Here is a 21,038-nt window from a genome sequence, read left to right as displayed (position 1 = left end):
ATGTCTTCTTTTCCTGGATATACCCTGGCCGGGATTTCTAAATTGCCTAAAATGACCGGGTTTTGGGTTTGTTTTGCTCTTGAGGTGCTCTATACAGTCCTCGTAAATTATGTTTGTGAATTTGCATTGCACACACCATGATTGGCTGATTACGTATCATGCCTGCATGCTATTTTTCAGTTATTACCATTAGCAAGTATGAAAACAATAGGAAAACAAAACCAAAAATCCCAGCCAGCTCATATCCGGGAGGAAGTGGATATAATGTATGTATGCTCTAGCTTACTGCATATTTGGGGAAAATACATCATCAAAACTCGATCAAGGTATTTCATGTATACAGAAAATACTGCATTATGCAGAAATGACATGCAGTATGGTAGTGTGCTATTTATTTATTCCTTGCAATTCATTTTCCCTACAGCTGAAAACACTTGTAATTTTAAAATAAAAAGATAGGGGGAGCTCATGATCTATTGTAGAATTTTGCAACATTGAACAGCAATTGTTGGACAGCAGACTCCCATTTCTCAATATTCTTGTCTACAGTACCCAATCTGGTCACATTTAAAGATGATGCTTTGTGAATGGAGCATTTGCACAACACTGCTACTTAGTACAAGCGAAATGTTTAGATATCTGACTGAGTGTGCGAAGAGATCAAATTTAAACACAAAACTAAAAGGAGTATCAAACAAGAATCAATCTCTAATCCTTAAAAATTAGCTTGTTCAAACACACCTGAACAAGCTAATCAAGGTCTTCGGGATGACGAGAAAGTTACAGGCCAGTGATTTTGGGTCTTCAAGGTTAAAGATAAACTCTGCAAGAAAGTGGACCTTGATGGCCAGAGTTGAGAACCACTGTGTGACATGTTCCAAGCGTGTCTCTGTATCTATTGGTAGTTACAAGTCCTTACTTGCTATGCAGCAGATCTAGCCTGCCAAGACCAAATACATTAACATTGTCATAACAATAAACATGCTAAAAAAAATTGAAACTTGATTGACAAATAATGCTAAGTGTAATGGAATGCTATGCCTAACACAGTTGAATGTCATAGTGATGTCACATCCTGTGCTTCCCCATTAAAGCCTTGACAGTTTCTGCATTTACGCCATGTTTAGTCTAACCAAAGAACTAACATGATTATACTAATAATAATCAAACTGATAATTCTGCAGCATATTTCAGGTAGGATTTCATTAAGTTCATATTGTTTATTACTCTTTTGGACTTAACAGAAAAACAAATCTAACTCATTATATTATTACTTTGCAGAATCCAGTGATGTTACACAGACGCCAATATTAAGGCTTCCACAGGGTGAATCTGCAGTAATGGACTGCAGTCATACTAAAGGCGCACTCTATTTCTACATGTATTGGTTTCGACAGCGGCAGGGAGAAACAATGAGACTCATTGCTTTTACAATGAAAGACAACCCGGCAGACTTTGGTGAATTTTCTGAAGATAAATACTCAGCTGAAAAGACTGTAGCTGAGAGAGGGTCTTTCACAGTGAAGAAGCTGCAGCCTGATGACAGTGGTGTGTATTTCTGTGCAGTGAGTGAACACAGTGACACAGACTGACTGTGCTGCTGTACAAAAACCTCAAATGTTCACGCTCCCTGAACACAGAACAGCTGCTATGACAGGTGTTAATAATGATAATGACATTTTGCTGAAATGATGTTCAAATGCTGGTTTGCAACTCCACCATACATGTAGTGATCTTTAGATAATCTGCATACAATTCCATAAAACTGCCATATAATGACTGTGACCACCAGCTTCCAATAAATAAATAAATCATCAATTAATAAATAGCATTACAAAAAATAATAATTCATTTTTATGAATGAGTCACTCAAACTGATTTGTTCTATGTTACATAAACTGAATTGCTGTATTATTATTGTTACTGAAGCAATATCACATTCGTATGAGTGCATTCTGGCCATATCAGCACTGCTGTAATGAATATCACTCAATCTTGCTGCCTCCTTACCTGCAGGACTCAATGGAGGCAGCATGACTGCATGAACAGTTTAACAATCAGAATTAATATTTAGTGACTTGCATTTAAGACACGATATTAATAGTATTGTTGTCTGTTTTTGCTCCATCTGTGAAAACAGTATCAAACAAAGCCATAGCACAAGCTGTTGTAACACTTAACAACACAGTCAGGGTTGAACCACAATAGGACATGCATCCAGCAGATGGTGCTAAATGCTAACATTTATATTTAAATAGAAGTAGCTCACATTCATCAGGTTTTTGGTGCCTTAGATCAATTCTCTTTCAGTTCAATCAAACTTTTTTTTTTTCATTGCCTTTTCTTGCTATTTAAACCATTAACAAAATGAACACCAGTCTCATGTAGGCTACTGCTTTTTAACTCGTGACTTATCATCAAGTTACAGACAGGTGAGTTTGGTCAAGGTTGAAGATAAACTCTGTTGAGAACCACTGTATGACATGCTTACAGCAGTGCGTCTGTGTATCTATTTGCAGTTGCAAGTCCTACTTGCTATGCAGCAGCGCACAGCAGATCCTGCCTGCCAAGAACAGATATATGAATCCATTAACATGCTAAAACTACACTTGAATTTCAATACTGTGCATGGCAGTATTTTCTAAAGACATCATTAGTCTATCCTGCAAAAACACTAGAGACAAAGTGATGTCATAGTGATGTCACATCGTGTGCTTCCCCATTAAAACGTTTACAGTTTCCTTCTGCATGTATAGCAGATCTAGTCAAAGAACTAACATGATTATACTAATAATCATCAAACTGATCATTCTGCAGCATATTTCAGGTAGGATATCTTTAAGTTCATACTGCATATTATTATTATTTTTTGGACTTGATTGTAAAACAAATCCAACTAATTCTATTATTATTTTGCAGAATCCAGTGATGTTACTCAGACGCCAAGATTATGGGTTGAACAGGGTGCATCTGCAGTAATGGACTGCAGTCATACTAAGGGTGCAGACTATTTCTACATGTATTGGTTTCGGCAACGACAGGGAGAAACAATGAAACTCATTGCTTTTACAAATAAAAATGGCCCGCCAGACTTTGGTGAATTTTCTGAAGATAAATACTCAGCTGAAAAGACTGTAGCTGAGAGAGGGTCTTTCACAGTGAAGAAGCTGCAGCCTGATGACAGTGGTGTGTATTTCTGTGCAGTGAGTGAACACAGTGACACAGACTGACTGTGCTGCTGTACAAAAACCTCAAATGTTCACGCTCCCTAAACACAGAACAGCTGCTATGACAGGTGTTAATAATGATAATGACATTTTTTCTGAAATTATATTCAAATATGTGTTTGTTGCAACCCACCATACATGTAGAGATCTTTAGAAAATCTGCATAAAATTTCACAATATGACTTTGCGGTGTTTAATCCACAAAATGCCATATAATGATTATTACCACTAGCTTCCAAATTATATTAAAAATAACTAAAAAGCAATTAATATCAGTTCATGCTTATTATTACCAAAAAAAAAAATAATAATAATTATCTGGTAGTGACTCCTTTAGCAAAATTCACGGCAACATTTTTATGAATGTGTCACTGAATCATTTACTTAACTGGTTTGTTCTGTTTCATTACATGCAGAATTGCTTTATGATTATTATTAAAAAAAAAAAAACATTACATTCACAAGAGTGTGTTATGGCCATATATCAGCACTGCTGTAATGAATATCACACAGTCTTGCTGCCTCCTTACCTGCAGGACTCAATGGAGGCAGCATGACTGCATGAACAGTTTCATAATCTGAATTAATATTTAGTGACTGACATTTAAGACACAGTATTAGCAGTATTGTTGTCTGTATTTGCTCCGTAAATGAAATCAGTGTCAAGCAAAGCCATAACAGAAGCCGTTGCAGGGTTGAGCCACAATAGAACATGAATCCAGCAGATGGTGGCAAAGGCTAATATTTGCAGTATATTACAGGAGAAGTAGCTCACATTGCTCAGGTTTTGGAAGCCTAAAGTCTTTCAATTCAAACTAACTTTTTTTTTTTTTTTTTTTATTAACTTCCTGTTTAAACCATTAACAAAATGAACACCAGTCTCATGTACCATTCTTTAACTGGTGACATATCATCAAGTTACAGACAGGTGAGTTTGCTCAAGGTTGAAGATAAATTATGCAGAAAAGAAAAAAAAGGTCCTTAATAGCCAAAGTTGAGAACCACTGTGACATGTGACATGCTCTCAGAAGCATGTGTGTGTGTTTACTTGTAGTTACAAGTCGTTACTTGCTGTGCAGCAGCACACATAACAGATATTGCCTGCCAAGAACAAATATATTAATATTGTCATAAATCCATGGCAGGGATTCTGTTGTTATGAGAGGGATGTTGTCTGATGCTGGTTGTATTTATTTGTAATATGTTGTAACCGGTTGATGTTTGTATTTGTTAATTATTGTTGTTGTTGATCACTAAGGAGTTGCCACAGATATTTCCGAAAGGACAATAAACTAAACTAACTAACTACACTAAAACTGCACTTGAATTTCAATACTGTGCATGGCAGTATTTTCTAAAGACATCATTAGTCTATCCTGCAAAAACACTAGAGACAAAGTGATGTCATAGTGATGTCACATCGTGTGCTTCCCCATTAAAACGTTTACAGTTTCCTTCTGCATGTATAGCAGATCTAGTCAAAGAACTAACATGATTATACTAATAATCATCAAACTGATCATTCTGCAGCATATTTCAGGTAGGATATCTTTAAGTTCATACTGTATTTTATTGTTTTGGACTTGATTGTAAAACAAATCCAACTAATTCTATTATTATTTTGCAGAATCCAGTGATGTTACACAGACGCCAAGATTATGGGTTCCACAGGGTGCCTCTGCAGTAATGGACTGCAGTCATACTAAGGGTATAGGCTATAACTACCAGTATTGGTTTCGACAACGACAGGGAGAAACAATGAGACTCATTGCTTTTATAACGACAAGCAACAACCCAGAGTTTGGTGAATTTTCTGATAAAAAATACTCAGCTGAAAAGACTGTAGCTGAGAGAGGGTCTTTCACAGTGAAGAAGCTGCAGCCTGATGACAGTGGTGTGTATTTCTGTGCAGTGAGTGAACACAGTGACACAGACTGACTGTGCTGCTGTACAAAAACCTCAAATGTTCACGCTCCCTGAACACAGAACAGCTGCTATGACAGGTGTTAATAATGATAATGACATTTTGCTGAAATGATGTTCAAATGTTTGTTTGCAACTCCACCATACATGTAGTGATCTTTAGATAATCTGCATGCATAAAATTTCACAATATGACTTTGCAGTGTTTAAGCCACAAAATGCCATATAATAACTGTGACCACTAGCTTCCAAATTATTTAAAAAATCAATTAATATCAGTTAATAAAAGAAAGAAAAAATGGTTATGACTCTTTCTGCAAGATTCATGGCAACAACTGTTTTTATGAATGAGCCACTGAATCATTTACTTAACTGATTTGCTCTGTTACATTGCACACACAGAATTGCTTTATTATTATCGAAGCAATATCACATTCACTATAGCGTATTATGCCCATAACTTCACTGCTGTATTTATGAATATCACACACACACTCGATGGAGGTAGTATGTGAGCACAAACAGTTAAATATTCAGAAATAATATTTAGTGATTTGCATTTAATACACATAATATAAGCAATTAAATTGTCTCTTTTTGCTCCATCAATCAAAACAAAGCCACAGAAAAGACATTGCACACTGAACAACACAGTAATGGTTGAGCCACAATAGGACATGAATCCAGCAGATGGTGCTAAAGGCTAACATTTACAGTATATTACAAGAGTAGTGATTCACAGACCGTGTGATTGTAACCTTACATCAAACAGAGTCACATGAGAGTCACCTCATGGAACCTTTACGTTAAAGAGAAGTCAATTCTCTTTAAATTCTAATAAAATCAATTTTTGATTTGAATCGCTTTCTGTTAAACCATTGAGAAAATGAACACCAGTCTCTGAAGTGTTCTGCAACTTATGACCTATCATGAGTTAAAATTACTGTCATTCATTCATAATTTTTGCTCATACCCTATTTAGGCATCAGCATTTTTTTTTATTATGTAGTATTTATTATTATATATTTGTTATACATGACATGATGTCAACTTCTCATTAAAGTAAAGGCTCTGTATGTTGTGCTAAAGAAGTAGTAGGCATAAAGTGGAGGTTTCTGAAGGTGTTTATTATTTTTCTGAAGATGTACAAGAACGAGTTTTTTCATAGAAGGAAGAGTTTATATATCCGATGCACTAGACTGCACTAACCCTAACCCTAACTACACACGACGCGACGCGACGTGACACGCGATAAAAGGTATATTTTCCATGTTAATCCGAGTTTTTGTCTTTCAGAGAGAGCCCGTCCACACACGCTTCTGATTGGCTGTGATATTTGATCAATTCTGTCGTGTCGCGTGGCGTCTAGTGTGGACACCCACATTAGGCGCGTTTACATGGAGCATTGTAATCGGTTTAAAAGTCCAATCCGAATGAAAATGCTCCATATAAACACCTCAATCGGAATAAAAATGCCCAAACCGAATGAAATTGTAATCGGTTTGAGAGGGGTGGGATAAACCTTTCTATAAACCGAACAAAATTAAAATCCTGCCATGTAAACACTTTAAACCGATTACTTTGCGTCTACGTCATCACGTCCAGAGGTCGGGTCGTCAGAACGTGAACGTGATGATGTCGGCAACGGTACATTCTGTGATTTGGGGACTCCGACACTACAGTAGAGACTGGGTAATAGTGGAGGTATAAAGTTAAAATTTCCATTATACAGTTAAAAACACATTAGAAAGGAGAACGCTTGCTGTGTGACGGACTATCTGCTCTCATGTCCGGAGTGAAAAACAGATCTGAAATGAAGCGCAATTTTCTTTCAGCTTTTCAGCTTAGAAACAACACAGTGATGATAGTGAAAGTAGCTCAATGAAAATAAACAACTTGACCAAAAGTTGCCTTTGTCATTTGTATTTGTATAGATGACAGATTCATAATTTCCGATCTGCTTGAATTTACGTGCTCACGCCATGAATGTTGTACGAAAACACGATTGTGATAAAGCAATGCTCCTTTGATTCATTGTTCAGCAACTCTTGGTAAGAAATCGTGTATTTGTTCCATTTAAGTACAGTACAACTTTGTAGTATCAGAGTACAATTAATCTCAGCTGCATTACAGAGGGACATATGATTTCTATGATCGCGTTCTGGCCATATGACTGAGCGCTCGAATGAACGCAAGGGATTCAAATATTAACCGTTTATTCTAAGCAAGTGCAAACAGATATTAAAAATATTAACGTAAATATGGGCGTTTTTTCCTCTGGTGACTTGTTTTTGTTGTCACTGTAGGCTATTAGCATATCCTAAAATCGAAAGCACAGGCACATGTAAACACCATATCGGATTAGATAACGTCTCATGTAAACAGTTCATCGAATCTTTCAATCGGAATGATTTTAATCGGAATGACAAAAAAGTGTACATGTAAACGCACCTATTGTATGGAAGGCCAAAAGGGCCAAAAACACGTGAATTTTAACGCGTATTTAACAAGTATTTAACGCATTAACAACAGGACATTCTAGTTTTAACAGTGATCAAACATAAGTTATCATCAAAACATGAACATTTTGTGGTTAAATCAGTTACAGTGGAGGTAAAAACAAATTCAGTCCAACCCAGGTACAGATGCAACAACTGCAAGCTGTGGACATTCTTGCAGGACCTGTTGGAAGTCCTGCTATTGATGCATTGCAAACGGTAATTAATATTTTGCTACAGTAGCTTCCTGTCAATTGGTTCTATTGTAATTAGAAAATAAAACAATATTTTTGTTGTTGTTGTTGTTAATGGATTGTTGACTGATTTTATTTTATTTTTATTTTATTTATTTTTTGTGAAGAGGTCCACTAATGTGTTTATTTACAAAAAAAGCATGAGTGGAGAAAAATGAGGAAATATTATTTTTATGTATTATGTATAAACAGCAATTTAAATATAGTATTTCTATAAGCTATACACAAAAAGAAAAGGGGAAAAAAGACATAAGACAAAATAATTAGACTGAATAAACTGATCTATAGCATGTTAAATGGTCTATGAATGGTACACCCCCCTAAGCTCACATAAATGTTGTGTTTATCAATACGGAGTGAGTAGAAGGAGTGAACGCTGGCGCGTACTGCTGCCGCTGCTCCTTGATGGCTTTAGTTTGTTTTGTTTATTTTAAATATTTGATTATTGTTGCTTTCTTGGTTGTTTTAACTATAAGGATCAAAGGACCGTTTTACCTAATAAGAAATCTGTGACTCAGCGATCTCTACTGACTGGTCAACTTGTTCCCAAACACGACCTCTGATGATGCTCTGTTTTCACAGTTATCTCAGACCTGGCTTGTAACTGTCATTTTAACATAAAAGTTCACTTGTTCCTGACTGATTGAACCGACACTGCCGAATATTTTCGACGCTCTGGGAATCAGCAGCTTGGTGATTCTTAACCTTCACCTCATAGATTAACCCGATACTAACGTTACCTACCGTGGCCTTCGACAACGTCCCTTCTTCTCAGAGATTCCTTGGAGTTTGCATTCAACAATGCGGATCAGCCGACTTCTCATGTGGATTATATTTTATTTAATTTTTCATCCAGTGACATCGATTCTCCAATATACTGCAGCGGAACTCTTTTCACTGAGATTCCGTGTCATCGAACCACCACCAACCCTTCAATCTCACCAGGATATTATCTACTATCCTCAGCAGAAGTACATCCATCGTGGGTCACGACGGAATTATATCTACGATGACACCGGCCCAATACGATCGCTTTGGTCATCCACTCAGCGCCCGCCAAAGAGGTCAATACGGACTGTTGATCACAGTGTATTGGCCAACATCTCCAGGACAACTAGCATCAAATCCGGTATGACTGATCTTACTTTTGGTTTATTCAATATTCGTTCCTTAACAAAAAAAGGACCTCTTATTTATGATCTTCTGAATGATAGTAAGTTTGACTTTCTTTGTCTTACTGAAACATGGCAACAATCTCATGATTTTTCGCAGCTTAATCAATCTGTCCCTCCTGGCTTTGTTTACACCTGTCAACCTCGTGCATCTGGCCGAGGTGGAGGACTTGCGATGCTTTATAATGAGAAGTGGAAAGTTTCTCCCATGAAAGTGCCTCTGTATGAATCATTTGAGTCCACTGTTTTGCAAATTAATGGGCCTGTCCCTACTGTTGTAGCCACAGTTTATCGTCCACCAAGGAGTAATACTAGTTTTTTAAATGATTTCTCTGTATTTTTAACTTTACTGAGTTCTACATCTCAAAATGTTATCATACTGGGTGATTTTAATATACACATGGACAATGTCAGCAACATTCTCACTAGGGATTTTATATCATGCCTTGATAGCTTTGGAATACAGCAATTCGTTGATTTTCCAACTCATTGTAAAGGCCATATTCTTGACCTTATTTGCTGTTCTGGTGTAATACCTTCTAATTGTCATGCTTCAGTCCTGCCCATATCAGATCATAAGTTAATATCATTCAGTGTTAACTTAATGGTTGAAAAAAACAATATGGGTAGTTCCATTTCATTTTCGTAATATCAAGAACATCGATTTATCTGCTCTTTCTGATGGACTGGACAATTTCTTCAGGAGCAATGTTTTCTCTACTTTGGATGACTTGGTTTCCTATTATAACGAGGGATTGCATAGTGTGCTTGATACACTTGCACCTTTAAAAACTCGGTCTGTTTATTTTACCCATTCTGCACCTTGGTTTACACCAGAACTGAGACAGCTTAAAACTAAGGGGCGTCGCTTGGAACGTTTATACACTAAAACTGGACTTAATGTTCATAAAGATATGTACACAGATCATATGCTCTCTTATAAGAGTGCTCTTTTAACTGCTAAATCTGATTACTATTCGAATATAATTGGGATAGATGAAGGGAATACAAGGTCCTTGTTTAATACAGTAAATACTATCCTACGTCCACCTGATACCCTTCCTTCTCATCTATACTCTAGTGATCTATGTGATAAATTAATGACCTTTTTTTACTACTAAAATTGAAAATATTCATCAACAATTAACTCTTCAAAATAATGCGACATCTGATCTGTTGTACTTACCGTCCCACAATTCTCTTCTGTGTCTACTTAACAGTTTTGAACTTCCAACTATTGATGAAATATCAGGTCTTATCAAACAATCCAAGTCTTCCACTTGCCTGTTAGATCCACTCCCTACTCACCTGGTCAAAGCTTGTTTTTCTTCTCTATCTGATATAGTAACTGATATCATACACTCGTCTCTCACCTCTGGTGTGGTACCTTCATCTTTTAAGGTTGCTGTTATTACTCCAAGACTTAAGAAACAGGGAGCCGACCCTAATAATTTTTCCAACTTTCGTCCAATTTCCAATTTACCTTTTCTTTCAAAAATCCTGGAAAAAGTTGTTGCATCTCAGGTTCACTATCATCTTTTAAAAAATAGTTTGTTCGAAAAATTCCAATCCGGTTTCCGCCCTTTGCATAGTACAGAGACAGCCATGGTTAAAGTTGTTAATGATTTGCTGATGTCAGCCGACTCTGGACTTTTAACTATACTTATTCTACTCGATTTAAGCGCAGCTTTTGATACAATTTCTCATCAAGTTCTCCTAGATAGACTCCACTCCATAGGTATTACTGGCGTCCCTCTTAGTTGGTTCAGATCCTATCTTTCTGGGCGCAATCAGTTTATTCAACTTAAAAATTTCAAATCTTACATTTCACCTGTTACAACTGGTGTCCCTCAAGGCTCTGTTTTAGGCCCTGTTTTATTTATTATTTATCTACTACCCCTTGGTCACATTTTTAGGAAATATGGCATTAATTTTCATTGCTATGCTGACGACACCCAGCTCTATTTGTCCTCTAAACCAAATTCTACCCTTCTTTCTTCCTCTCTTTTAGGTTGCTTAGAAGAGATTAAATCCTGGTTTTCACGTAATTTTCTTAAGCTAAATACTGATAAAACTGAAGTTCTCCTTGTTGGTACAAAATCTAACTTATCAAAGTCCAATAATTTTTCTCTCTCTATTGATAACTCTATAATCTGCTCATCTACTCAGGTTAAAAGTCTGGGTGTCGTCCTCGACAGTACTTTATCTTTTGGAAAGCATGTGAACAATATCACTCGGTCTGCATATTTTCATTTACGGAACATTAGTCGTCTTCGTCCATTCCTCACACCAAATTCAACAGCTACTCTTGTACATGCTCTAGTTACCTCACGCATTGATTATTGTAACTCCCTTCTTTTTGGGCTACCCCATAAACTTCTTCATAAGCTTCAATTGGTCCAGAATTCAGCTGCCCGTATAATTACTAGAACCTCTTCCACCGAGCATATCACTCCAGTTCTCTACTACCTTCACTGGCTACCTGTTAAATATCGCATAGAGTACAAGATTTTATTACTCACTTTCAAAGCTCTTCATAGTTCTGCTCCACCTTATCTTGCTGATTTGCTTCATATTTACATTCCGAAACGTACTCTCAGATCTTCATCATCTGTTTCCCTTGTTGTACCTTCTGTTCGTCTAGCCACTATGGGGTCTAGGGCTTTCAGTCGTGCTGCTCCTAATCTCTGGAATTCTCTTCCACAATCTATTCGAGAAAGTGACTGCCTGACCACTTTTAAATCATGTCTTAAAACTTACCTGTTCAGATCAGCTTTTTCTGATAAATTTTAAATGATTTATTGTTATAATTGTTATTTGCTGTATTGCCGTCAGGATTTTGTGTTATGTTATCATTTTAATGTACGGTGTCCTTGGGTGCTTTGAAAGGCGCCTTTAAATAAAATGTATTATTATTATTATTATTATTATTATTATTAAATGGTTTGACCCAAGTCTTCAGCAGCCAATGACACTGACCCAGTCAAACTGATTTTTAAAGGTATTTCACGCGTATTTAACACCTACTTCACGTTCACATGTATTTAACATGCTGATTTTTCACGCGTTAAAATGGGTGTTGTTAATGCATTAAATACGTGTTAAATACACGTGAAATACGCCTTTAAAATTCATGTGTTTTTGACCCTTTTGGCCTTCCATAGTTAGGACACGGTGTTAGGGAGAATGCTACACTATTGCTATACCTAACCAAGCTGAATTTTAATACTGCATGTGGTATTGTAAACACTATAAAGGTACTGAGTGATGTCATAGTGATGTCACATCCTGTGCCTCCCCATTAAAGCTTTCATGGTTTGCTTCAGCAGTTATGGCACATCTAGTGTAGCCAGATAACTAAAATGATTATATTAATCAGAGGCGTCATGCCCATTCAAAGTTTTCAGATTTTTGAGCCAAGTGGATTTTGAATATAGCTTCCAAAAGACAAAAAAAAAAAAAATAGCCGAATAATATTTTCTATATTTGATACAATCACACCAGTATGATTCAATCATTCAGCGCCTCATATCATCAGCTGTTAAATTCAAATCTGCCTTTGCTGGCTGGCGCTGAGCCATATACAGAGGCCTTTTACAGCTCTGCGCATTATAACCAATCACACAGGATGCTATGCTGTTGAGCATATTATATAGCGCTTTTAACAATACAGATTGTGTCAAAGCACTTAACAGTATCAAATTGGAGGATAGAGTGTGAGTAATGTATAATGATAAGATTAAACACTCAATTTTCAGTTAAAGGCATTTCATTATTGAATTCAGAGATGTCATTGTCTAGCTCTGATTAGTTTAAATAGTATCTGTGCAATCAAATTGGCAATAATCCCTAGAAAATGAGTCACTGAATCATCTACCTAACTGATTTGTTCAAAAGCACTGGATCATTCAGGAACAAAAGAGTATATTAGGACAATAACTCTGTCATGTTAAAATACACACATTAAATCATTACACAATTACATCACTTTATTATTATTAGCTTCAAAAGGAATGTAACATTCACAAGAGTGTGATATAGCCATATATCAGCACTGCTGTAATAATTATCACACAATCTTTCTGCTTCCTTACCTGCAAGACTCGATGGAGGCAGGATGACTGCATGAACAGTTTAACAATCTGAATTTATATTTAGCCACTTGCATTTAAGACACAATGTCAGTGGTTGCATTGTCTGTTTTTGCCCGGGCCCGGGTAACTTTTGAGGTCTGGTACAAATTATGACACACAAAAATAAATAGGCTACAGGCTCATATGGATTACTCATTAAAAGATCGCGATCTCGATTCAAACACACTCAATCTTATTCGATGTCGATGAGACCATGTCTATTAAACCATTTTAAAAAAAATCAAAAATCACATTGGAATATTTAAACCTGCTTTCGCGCAGCCGCTGATCCAGAGAGAGCAGCGCTCATCATAAACTTTATGTTTGAAACCGCTTTACAAACAGTCTACATAGTAGGCTACATTTCTGTGTTGCAAACATTAAATAATGAAAGTATTGGGATAAAAGTTTATAGTCCGGATATAGACTCTGATGTTGCGGCAGCCGCATTCAAAATGAGAAACTGACCTTTGGAACTGATGTTACGCTTCAAATGATTGTAATGGGCGACCACAAAGGGGACTTGAGGATCCGGGTGATGAAGGATGGGGGTCGTGCTGAACGCTTCTTTGAGCTGCTGGAAGGCTTTGTGGGCATCGGGGCTCCAGGACAGAGACTTGGGCTTGCCATGCAGCATGGAGGTGAGAGGCGCTGTGAGCCGACTGAACAGGTGGATGAAATGTCTATAGAAGTTGGCAAATCCTAGGAATCGCTGCAGTTCCTTCACTGACTGTGGAAGTGGCCACTCCTGAATGGTTTTAACCTTCCCCTGGTCCATTTGGATACCTTCGGGGCTGATGTTGTAGCCGAGGAACTGTACAGTGGAGCGATGGAACTCACATTTCTCCAACTTCAGATAGAGATGGTGAACTCTGAGATGCTGAAGGACCTGCATCACGTGGTGGCGATGTTCAGCCAGGTTCCGGGAGTATATAAGTATGTCGTTGATGTAGACAATCACGAACTGATGGAGGAACTCCCGGAACACCTCGTTCATGAAGCACTGGAAGACGGACGGTGAGTTGGAAAGGCCATACGGCATGACCCGATATTCGTAGTGGCCAGAGGGGGTGATGAATGCAGTCTTCCACTCGTCGCCCACCTGGATGCGAACAAGGTTATACGCGCTCCGCAGGTCCAGCTTGGAGAAAATGCGGGCCCCACGGAGTTCCTCGAGAGCGGCTGGGACCAGGGGAAGGGGATACGGCAACTTCACTGTCTGTGAGTTCAGGGCTCGGTAGTCAATGCATAGCCTCAAGCCTCCGTCCTTTTTGCCCACAAAGAAGCTTGAGGCGGCAGGTGATGTAGATGGCAGGATTAATCCCTGTTGGAGAGCCTCCTTGATGTAATCCTCCATTGCCTTGCGCTCCGGGACAATGGGTAAACTTTACCCATGGGGAGTTTAGCTGCAGGCAGCAGGTCAATTGCACTCTTGGCATCCCATATTGCCGTCGCCCACAGCAACGCCTTGCCACTTAACAGGGAGATGAGAAAAGCTACTTTCGATCGCTCGGTGGTCAGCTTCTGTGGCTGCATCTCAAGGAAGAGAGAGACTTGGAGCATAAAGCCGCCACACCCAGCTGCGTCACCCACGTAGGAAGCAGGGATGGCCATGGGACATACTGTACAGAGGCAGGTGCCGGAGCTGGAGAGAGGCTCGGAGGGTAGTGACCAATTCCTCCAGCATGTCAACCCCCACGGATGGCCGGGGATCCATGACACGTGGTCTTTTGTCACAACACAGGCTAGGAGACACAGAGGTAAGTGGTTACACAAGGGTATTTATTGATAGAGACTGAGGAGCAACCAGGAGGTGATGAGAGGTGAGTGAAGCACAACATGACAAGGTCCAGATAGCTTAGCTTGCAGTGACTGTAACTGTGATCTCTTGCAGGATTCCGGGGAGCGGTGGAGAAAGTGGAACATCTGCGGTAAGCAACTCAAGGTCTGGCTAGGGTCAGGGATGTGAACAGTAGACCAGACGAGGAGGGAGTGTGGAGAGTTCACAGATATAGTGGGGCTTGATTAGCTGCAGCAGGTGCGGGGAATCAGAAGGCAGGTGAACGTGGGTGCTGATGACTGTGGTGACTGAGACTCTCTGACACTCCTATGCTATTCATTATGTTTTTTTTATTTTATTTTGTTGTTATATTTGTATCACTACGATCGCCTGTTGCAATGTATAAGATATTGACATTTCAGCACATCTCAGTGTACAGTAAATAGGCCTACTGCATTTTTCTAGATAAAAGACAATACACAATTAATCTGCCATTAATTAATATTATAAAGAAAGTGTGATGTAATTGTGATGTCACATCCAGTGCCTCACCATTAAAGCACTCATTACTTCCCTTCTGTATTCATGATATTTCTAATCTAGCTAGAGAACTAATATGATTACACTAATATCCTTTAAACCGACAATTCTGCAACATACTTCAGGTTATATATCAGTTCTTATATCATTGTTTTGGAGTTAATATTAAGCATATTTTTTATTTATTTATTTTTTGAAGACAGTGATGTTACACATGCAGACTTCAATATTATGGCTTCCACAGGGTGAATCTGCACAAATAAACCCCAAAATACTGTATTATGCATGCAATCAGCCTTCAAATAATCTTCAAAAACATATATGAATAAATGAACGAATGATTAATTCATTCATTCATAAAAGTCGCTTAATTAATTAATAAATCACTAGCAGAAAATCAGCAATTTTTCACAGCAAGTTCATATAAAAGAAATTGAATATGTGTGTGTGTGTGTGTGTGTGTGTGTGTGTGTGTGGAAATCATTTATGTGACATACTAACTATATATTATATAGTAATATGTAATCATACATAACAATAATGAAAGGTTAAAATATCACTACTGTCATTACTGTCATGAATCCAGAAGATGGCACTAATATGTAACATTACTGGTATTATGAGCGTGAAGGCAGCTCACAGACATCAAACATCTCAGTTACTTTGAATAGGAAATGTAGTGTCACATGATTTTTTTGTAACCTCATGGATCCAGTTCAATCTAGTCTTAACCACTATTCTAGACCATTGATAAAAATAATATATTGTGTCCTGTGTAGTTCTTTACCTAATGATATTATGAATATTATGATACATTTATGATTATTGCATAAATGGTGTTTAGACAACAACATTTATTGGTTATTTAGTTATGAATCATAACCGAAGTAACATGAAGTTGACAACACCCATAATCGGAAGGGCTCTGAATGTGCTGCTTAGGCTAAGCAGTAAGCCGTAGGCTAGATGCCTCTGCATTTATTTATTTAGTTAGTTAGTTAGTTAGAACAAGATAATGTCCGTCACACACCTGGTTAGAATAGTTCCTATTTGTAAATTAGGCTAGTTCAGTTCAAGTTAAATTTTTGAGCAGTTAACAGAACAACTATACTAAATAATATATTATTATATATTATAATCTGTGTTAATTCTGAAATATAAAGACAATGGCTTCATGTTAAAATGGAATGTTTAAATAAATCTGAATTTTTGAGATCGGGTTGGATTTTAATGGATGAGATAAAAGTGGACGCATCAGGACATATCTTATTATCTCATATTTAAAGTTACTTATGCAACATACGCTTAACACACATCACACTTTATCATACTGCAGATTATTACTGGAGACAAATGTTTATGATAAATGATACATGTAAACATGCAATTTCTGTCGCTGAATTAACAACCACATACAGAGTTACAATTTTATAAATGTACGTTTTATAACAGACAGCCAATCAAACAAACTACATAGTTTAATATAGAGATGTCCTGCAGTGTCACAATATAAGATGGCCATTAAGATGGATGTATCCTTGGATATAATGCCACCAATTCAGTCTTAGTCTAAATTCACCTTGTTTATATGGAAGTACTGTGAACAAATAACACTCTTGTGACATAGAGAGTCTCTTTCTCAAATGCTGATTGATATTTCCCCCTGAGGTGAAGACTATTCATTTACCAACCTAGATCGTTACACCACCTAACCCCACCTCTAGAGGCACACTGCTATTATTTAAGTCTCAAGACTTTGCTAAGTTCAGCTATTCATGATGCAGTTGTATTTTGCTATCTTGTTTGTATCATTACAATGGCCTGCCACTATATGTAAGCTGCTGATTTGCTCAAAACCAGCTTTACATGTTTTTAGTCCTAAATTACTCATAACAATTATTTTTATCTCAGGTCTTCAGGTAGACCAAACCCCATTGGAGCTTATTCTTCAACCAGGTGAACCACTGAAGGTTGTCTGCTCCATCACAGGCACTGATAACCCAAACCTGTACTGGTACCGCTGGACCCCGACAGATGGTTTCAAGTTGATGTTCAGTTCCCTCGGTGTAGGAAATGTGGATCCAGCAAGCGTGGGGTATTTTTCATCCAACAGACCAGGGCTTCTTCAGATAGTACTGGAATCCAAGAGTGTAACCGATGTTGGTTCTGTTGTTTGGTTCTGTGCAGCCAGTCCCCACAGTATAACAGATTACAATGAAAGCTGTACAAAAACTCTTTAGGGACGAAAAACACTTTTTGAGTTAATTTGATGGCTAGATCATATAATTTGAGGCCCTGTTAGAAACTGCTTTGACTGACATAAATTTAGTCAAAAATCAAACAGTAAATTTTAACCCTTGTGTTGAGATTTACTGCTTTTTTTATTTTTTTTCTGATTTGGAGTCCCATTTACAACGATTTTTGTGATGAAACAATAATCAGTTATTGCAGTATTAACCCTCTCTTTTATCACAACATAGAAATACATTTTTCAAAAATGTTATTATGGCTACTTCAAATTGACCATGTAATGTACAAATTACATTAAATCAAACACAAATATACATTTGACAACTTACAGCTTGCAACATTTGGACATTTTCAAGTTGACATTTTGTCATAATCAGTTCTCATAAAATTAAAATGAGATAAAAGTGACAAAGGCATCTCTAAAATGTTAAGTATGTTTTTGAGATATTACATGAGGATTAACAGGAACCATTCTTTGTTATTAAAGAGCACAATAACGGAATTGGATTTTTGATTTGCATTGCTTTCGTAATTTACATAATTTACTGGAAAAACTGACAACATTTTAATATGTTTCAGATTACTCAGACTGAGCAACTGATTCATGATGCAGTTCAACATGTTCCAGAAAAACAATACAGATGTGGGGGTGTGTGGTGCAGACTGTTGATAGAATAACCTGCAAACACGCGCCTTGCATGAATCACCAGTTTCTGCACCAGTTTTCAACAGCTCTTTGCTTTCATTGGTTTCGTCTGAAGACGTGTAAGAGCTTTGAGGCTTGTGTGCAGCAGCAGGTGTGTGAAAGATGCAGGATGGAGCATGAACATCTCGAGAACGTTCTGACCACATCCTCCCCAACACATTGCAAAGAACTGACACCACATCCTGCTTTCAGCTACAGCAACCTGCAGCAGTATAGCATTTAAAGTCATCTATACAGTACTCAAAGCAGAAGAATTCTTCTGGATTTTATTCACATTTTCAAGCAGAAAACAAACAAGTGTTATTATTTATTTATTTATTAATTTCAAATAATATAAATGTATTTACAAAATCAAGATGGTGCTGTTATTTTCAGTTGCAGTCACATTGTTCTTAGTACTTTGTAAATGCCTTGTTCCAGGAATTTTAGAAAAGCTTCAAAACTCATTATCAGAAATGTAGATGTCATTTGCATTTAAAGTCTTATTTGTTTTTCTTATTGCAGTGGAACATTCTTACATAACTTAGATAACAACCCACTCTTTTCCAATAGTGCAGATTTTCCACTGAAAAAAAAAAAAAAAACATGCAAATATCCTCTGTTTCTTGTAAAACAAAGGCCTCGGAATTACGTAAATGTCAAATGTTTTAGTCATAGCACAAAAAAAGAACCCAAAACTGTTTATATCATTCTACTTAACTTGTTTCTCATTCCAGTCAAGTCACTAACTCCACTGAACTTTCAAGCTTTGAAAAAAAGTAAGAAAAACATATATGTGATTTGAAGTCATGCACAAATATAACAAACATGAATCTAGTAAATTGTAGGCAACTCTTATTTTACACAACTTGTAAATAATAAAGAAAGTCACTTCTGGCCTCTTGTATCTCAGTCCTCTGGTAATTGTTTCTTCTTCGCTGAGAACTGTAGGGTAATAAATTCAGATCATGTTACGGGATCACAATCTATCTATATTTGTACTTATATATTCATATACTGTATGCATATTTGATGTGTGAGATGTGCATAATAGTTATCAGGAATTACCTTGAGTTTGCACAGCACACCAGCTACAACCAGCGCATACAGCAGGCTTTTGCTGAGGAATAGGATGTAGCCAAAGCCAAGCAGTTTCAATCCTTTAGGCTTCACTAAAAACACGGACAAACAAACATGTCAGATATAGCACTTAAAGACATAAATGCAATGACTGTCTATATATCAATAATCTATGCTGTCTCAGGGAATTCAGACTTAGAATATACAGTGGCCCGAAAGAGTATTTCGGCACGATCAGTCTCAGTGCGACATATAAATATATTAAAGAAAGTGTCATCTGCAAATGTATTATTCTCTATATTATTATGATATCTACTGTCTTCAGAGATGGAGCTGCTTATGGCTGCATTGAGCTTGTTTCATAATGAGTGAACTTTATGCAGTTATTGAACCTGATTATAACATTTGGTGCATTTTCACAAACCTTTTTGACCGTTTATGGTGTTTGTGACATTGACATATTCATCATTGTTGAAGAAATGGACGGTACAGGCGAAGCTACTCTTGGGATCCATCCAGTCCGTGTCATTAACTTTTATTCTGCTGCTGATGTGGTACATTAATGTTGTATTGTCCTGTTGGGCTGAGGTGTCCGTTGATATACCGTCCTGTCTCTCAACGCCATTCACTTTCCAGGACACACTCACATGATCGGGGTAAAAGCCTGATGCCACACACACTAAAGTTAACCATTTATCATTTATCTTGTTCTGGGAACAGATTTCTTTTGGAGAGGGTGGAAGGATCTTGACTTCAGGTGGAGTGATGTTTGTAGCTTGAGAAGGAAAGTGGAAAATCAGGAAGATTCATTTGCAACAATTACTATGTAATTGCCCTTGTAATTATTACATGCATCAATAAAAGGCTTGATTTTGATTGGTCAATCACAGCGAAGGCTGATGAATTTATGTATTTATTTTATTTTGATTTATTTACAATGATTGCTAAACTGTATATTTCATCGTTGTCAATGGCAACACACTGATGATACTTTCATGTATTTTGTATCAAAAGGATGTTTTATGCTAATACTGTATGTGGATGAATACTGTATCCATCTAAAGAAATGCACACAACAACTTATATAAAGCTGCTTTGTTTAGATGCTTTAGATGCTTTGGTTTGTGTGCAGTTTCAAATAGTTAAAATATTTATTTTAAATCTATTTTTACATTTAAGTACATACTTGTGGACTTAATTTATTGCTTCTGAAATGTTCCCTAATTTTCTCTTTGAAAATAGATTTGTAATTAGCATATGATTAATAATTATTATTTTACTGAATAAATAAACATTCGTTGATTCATTAACTAATAAATAAACATTTTACATAGATAAAATAATTTGTACGTTTGTATTTTAGTGGCCCATGTACTTTTTGTTTTCTGTATCCAACCCATTTGTCATTTTTCATGTAGAATATGACCCATTTTACTGCATTTCACAAATCAAACAAGTACATTTATTGAATGATATCTGCTATTACAATTTGAGAA

The sequence above is a fragment of the Onychostoma macrolepis genome, chromosome 17, assembly GCF_012432095.1.
Source record: "Onychostoma macrolepis isolate SWU-2019 chromosome 17, ASM1243209v1, whole genome shotgun sequence".
Lineage (NCBI taxonomy): Eukaryota > Metazoa > Chordata > Actinopteri > Cypriniformes > Cyprinidae > Onychostoma > Onychostoma macrolepis.
Note: the sequence above shows the minus strand (reverse complement) of the source record.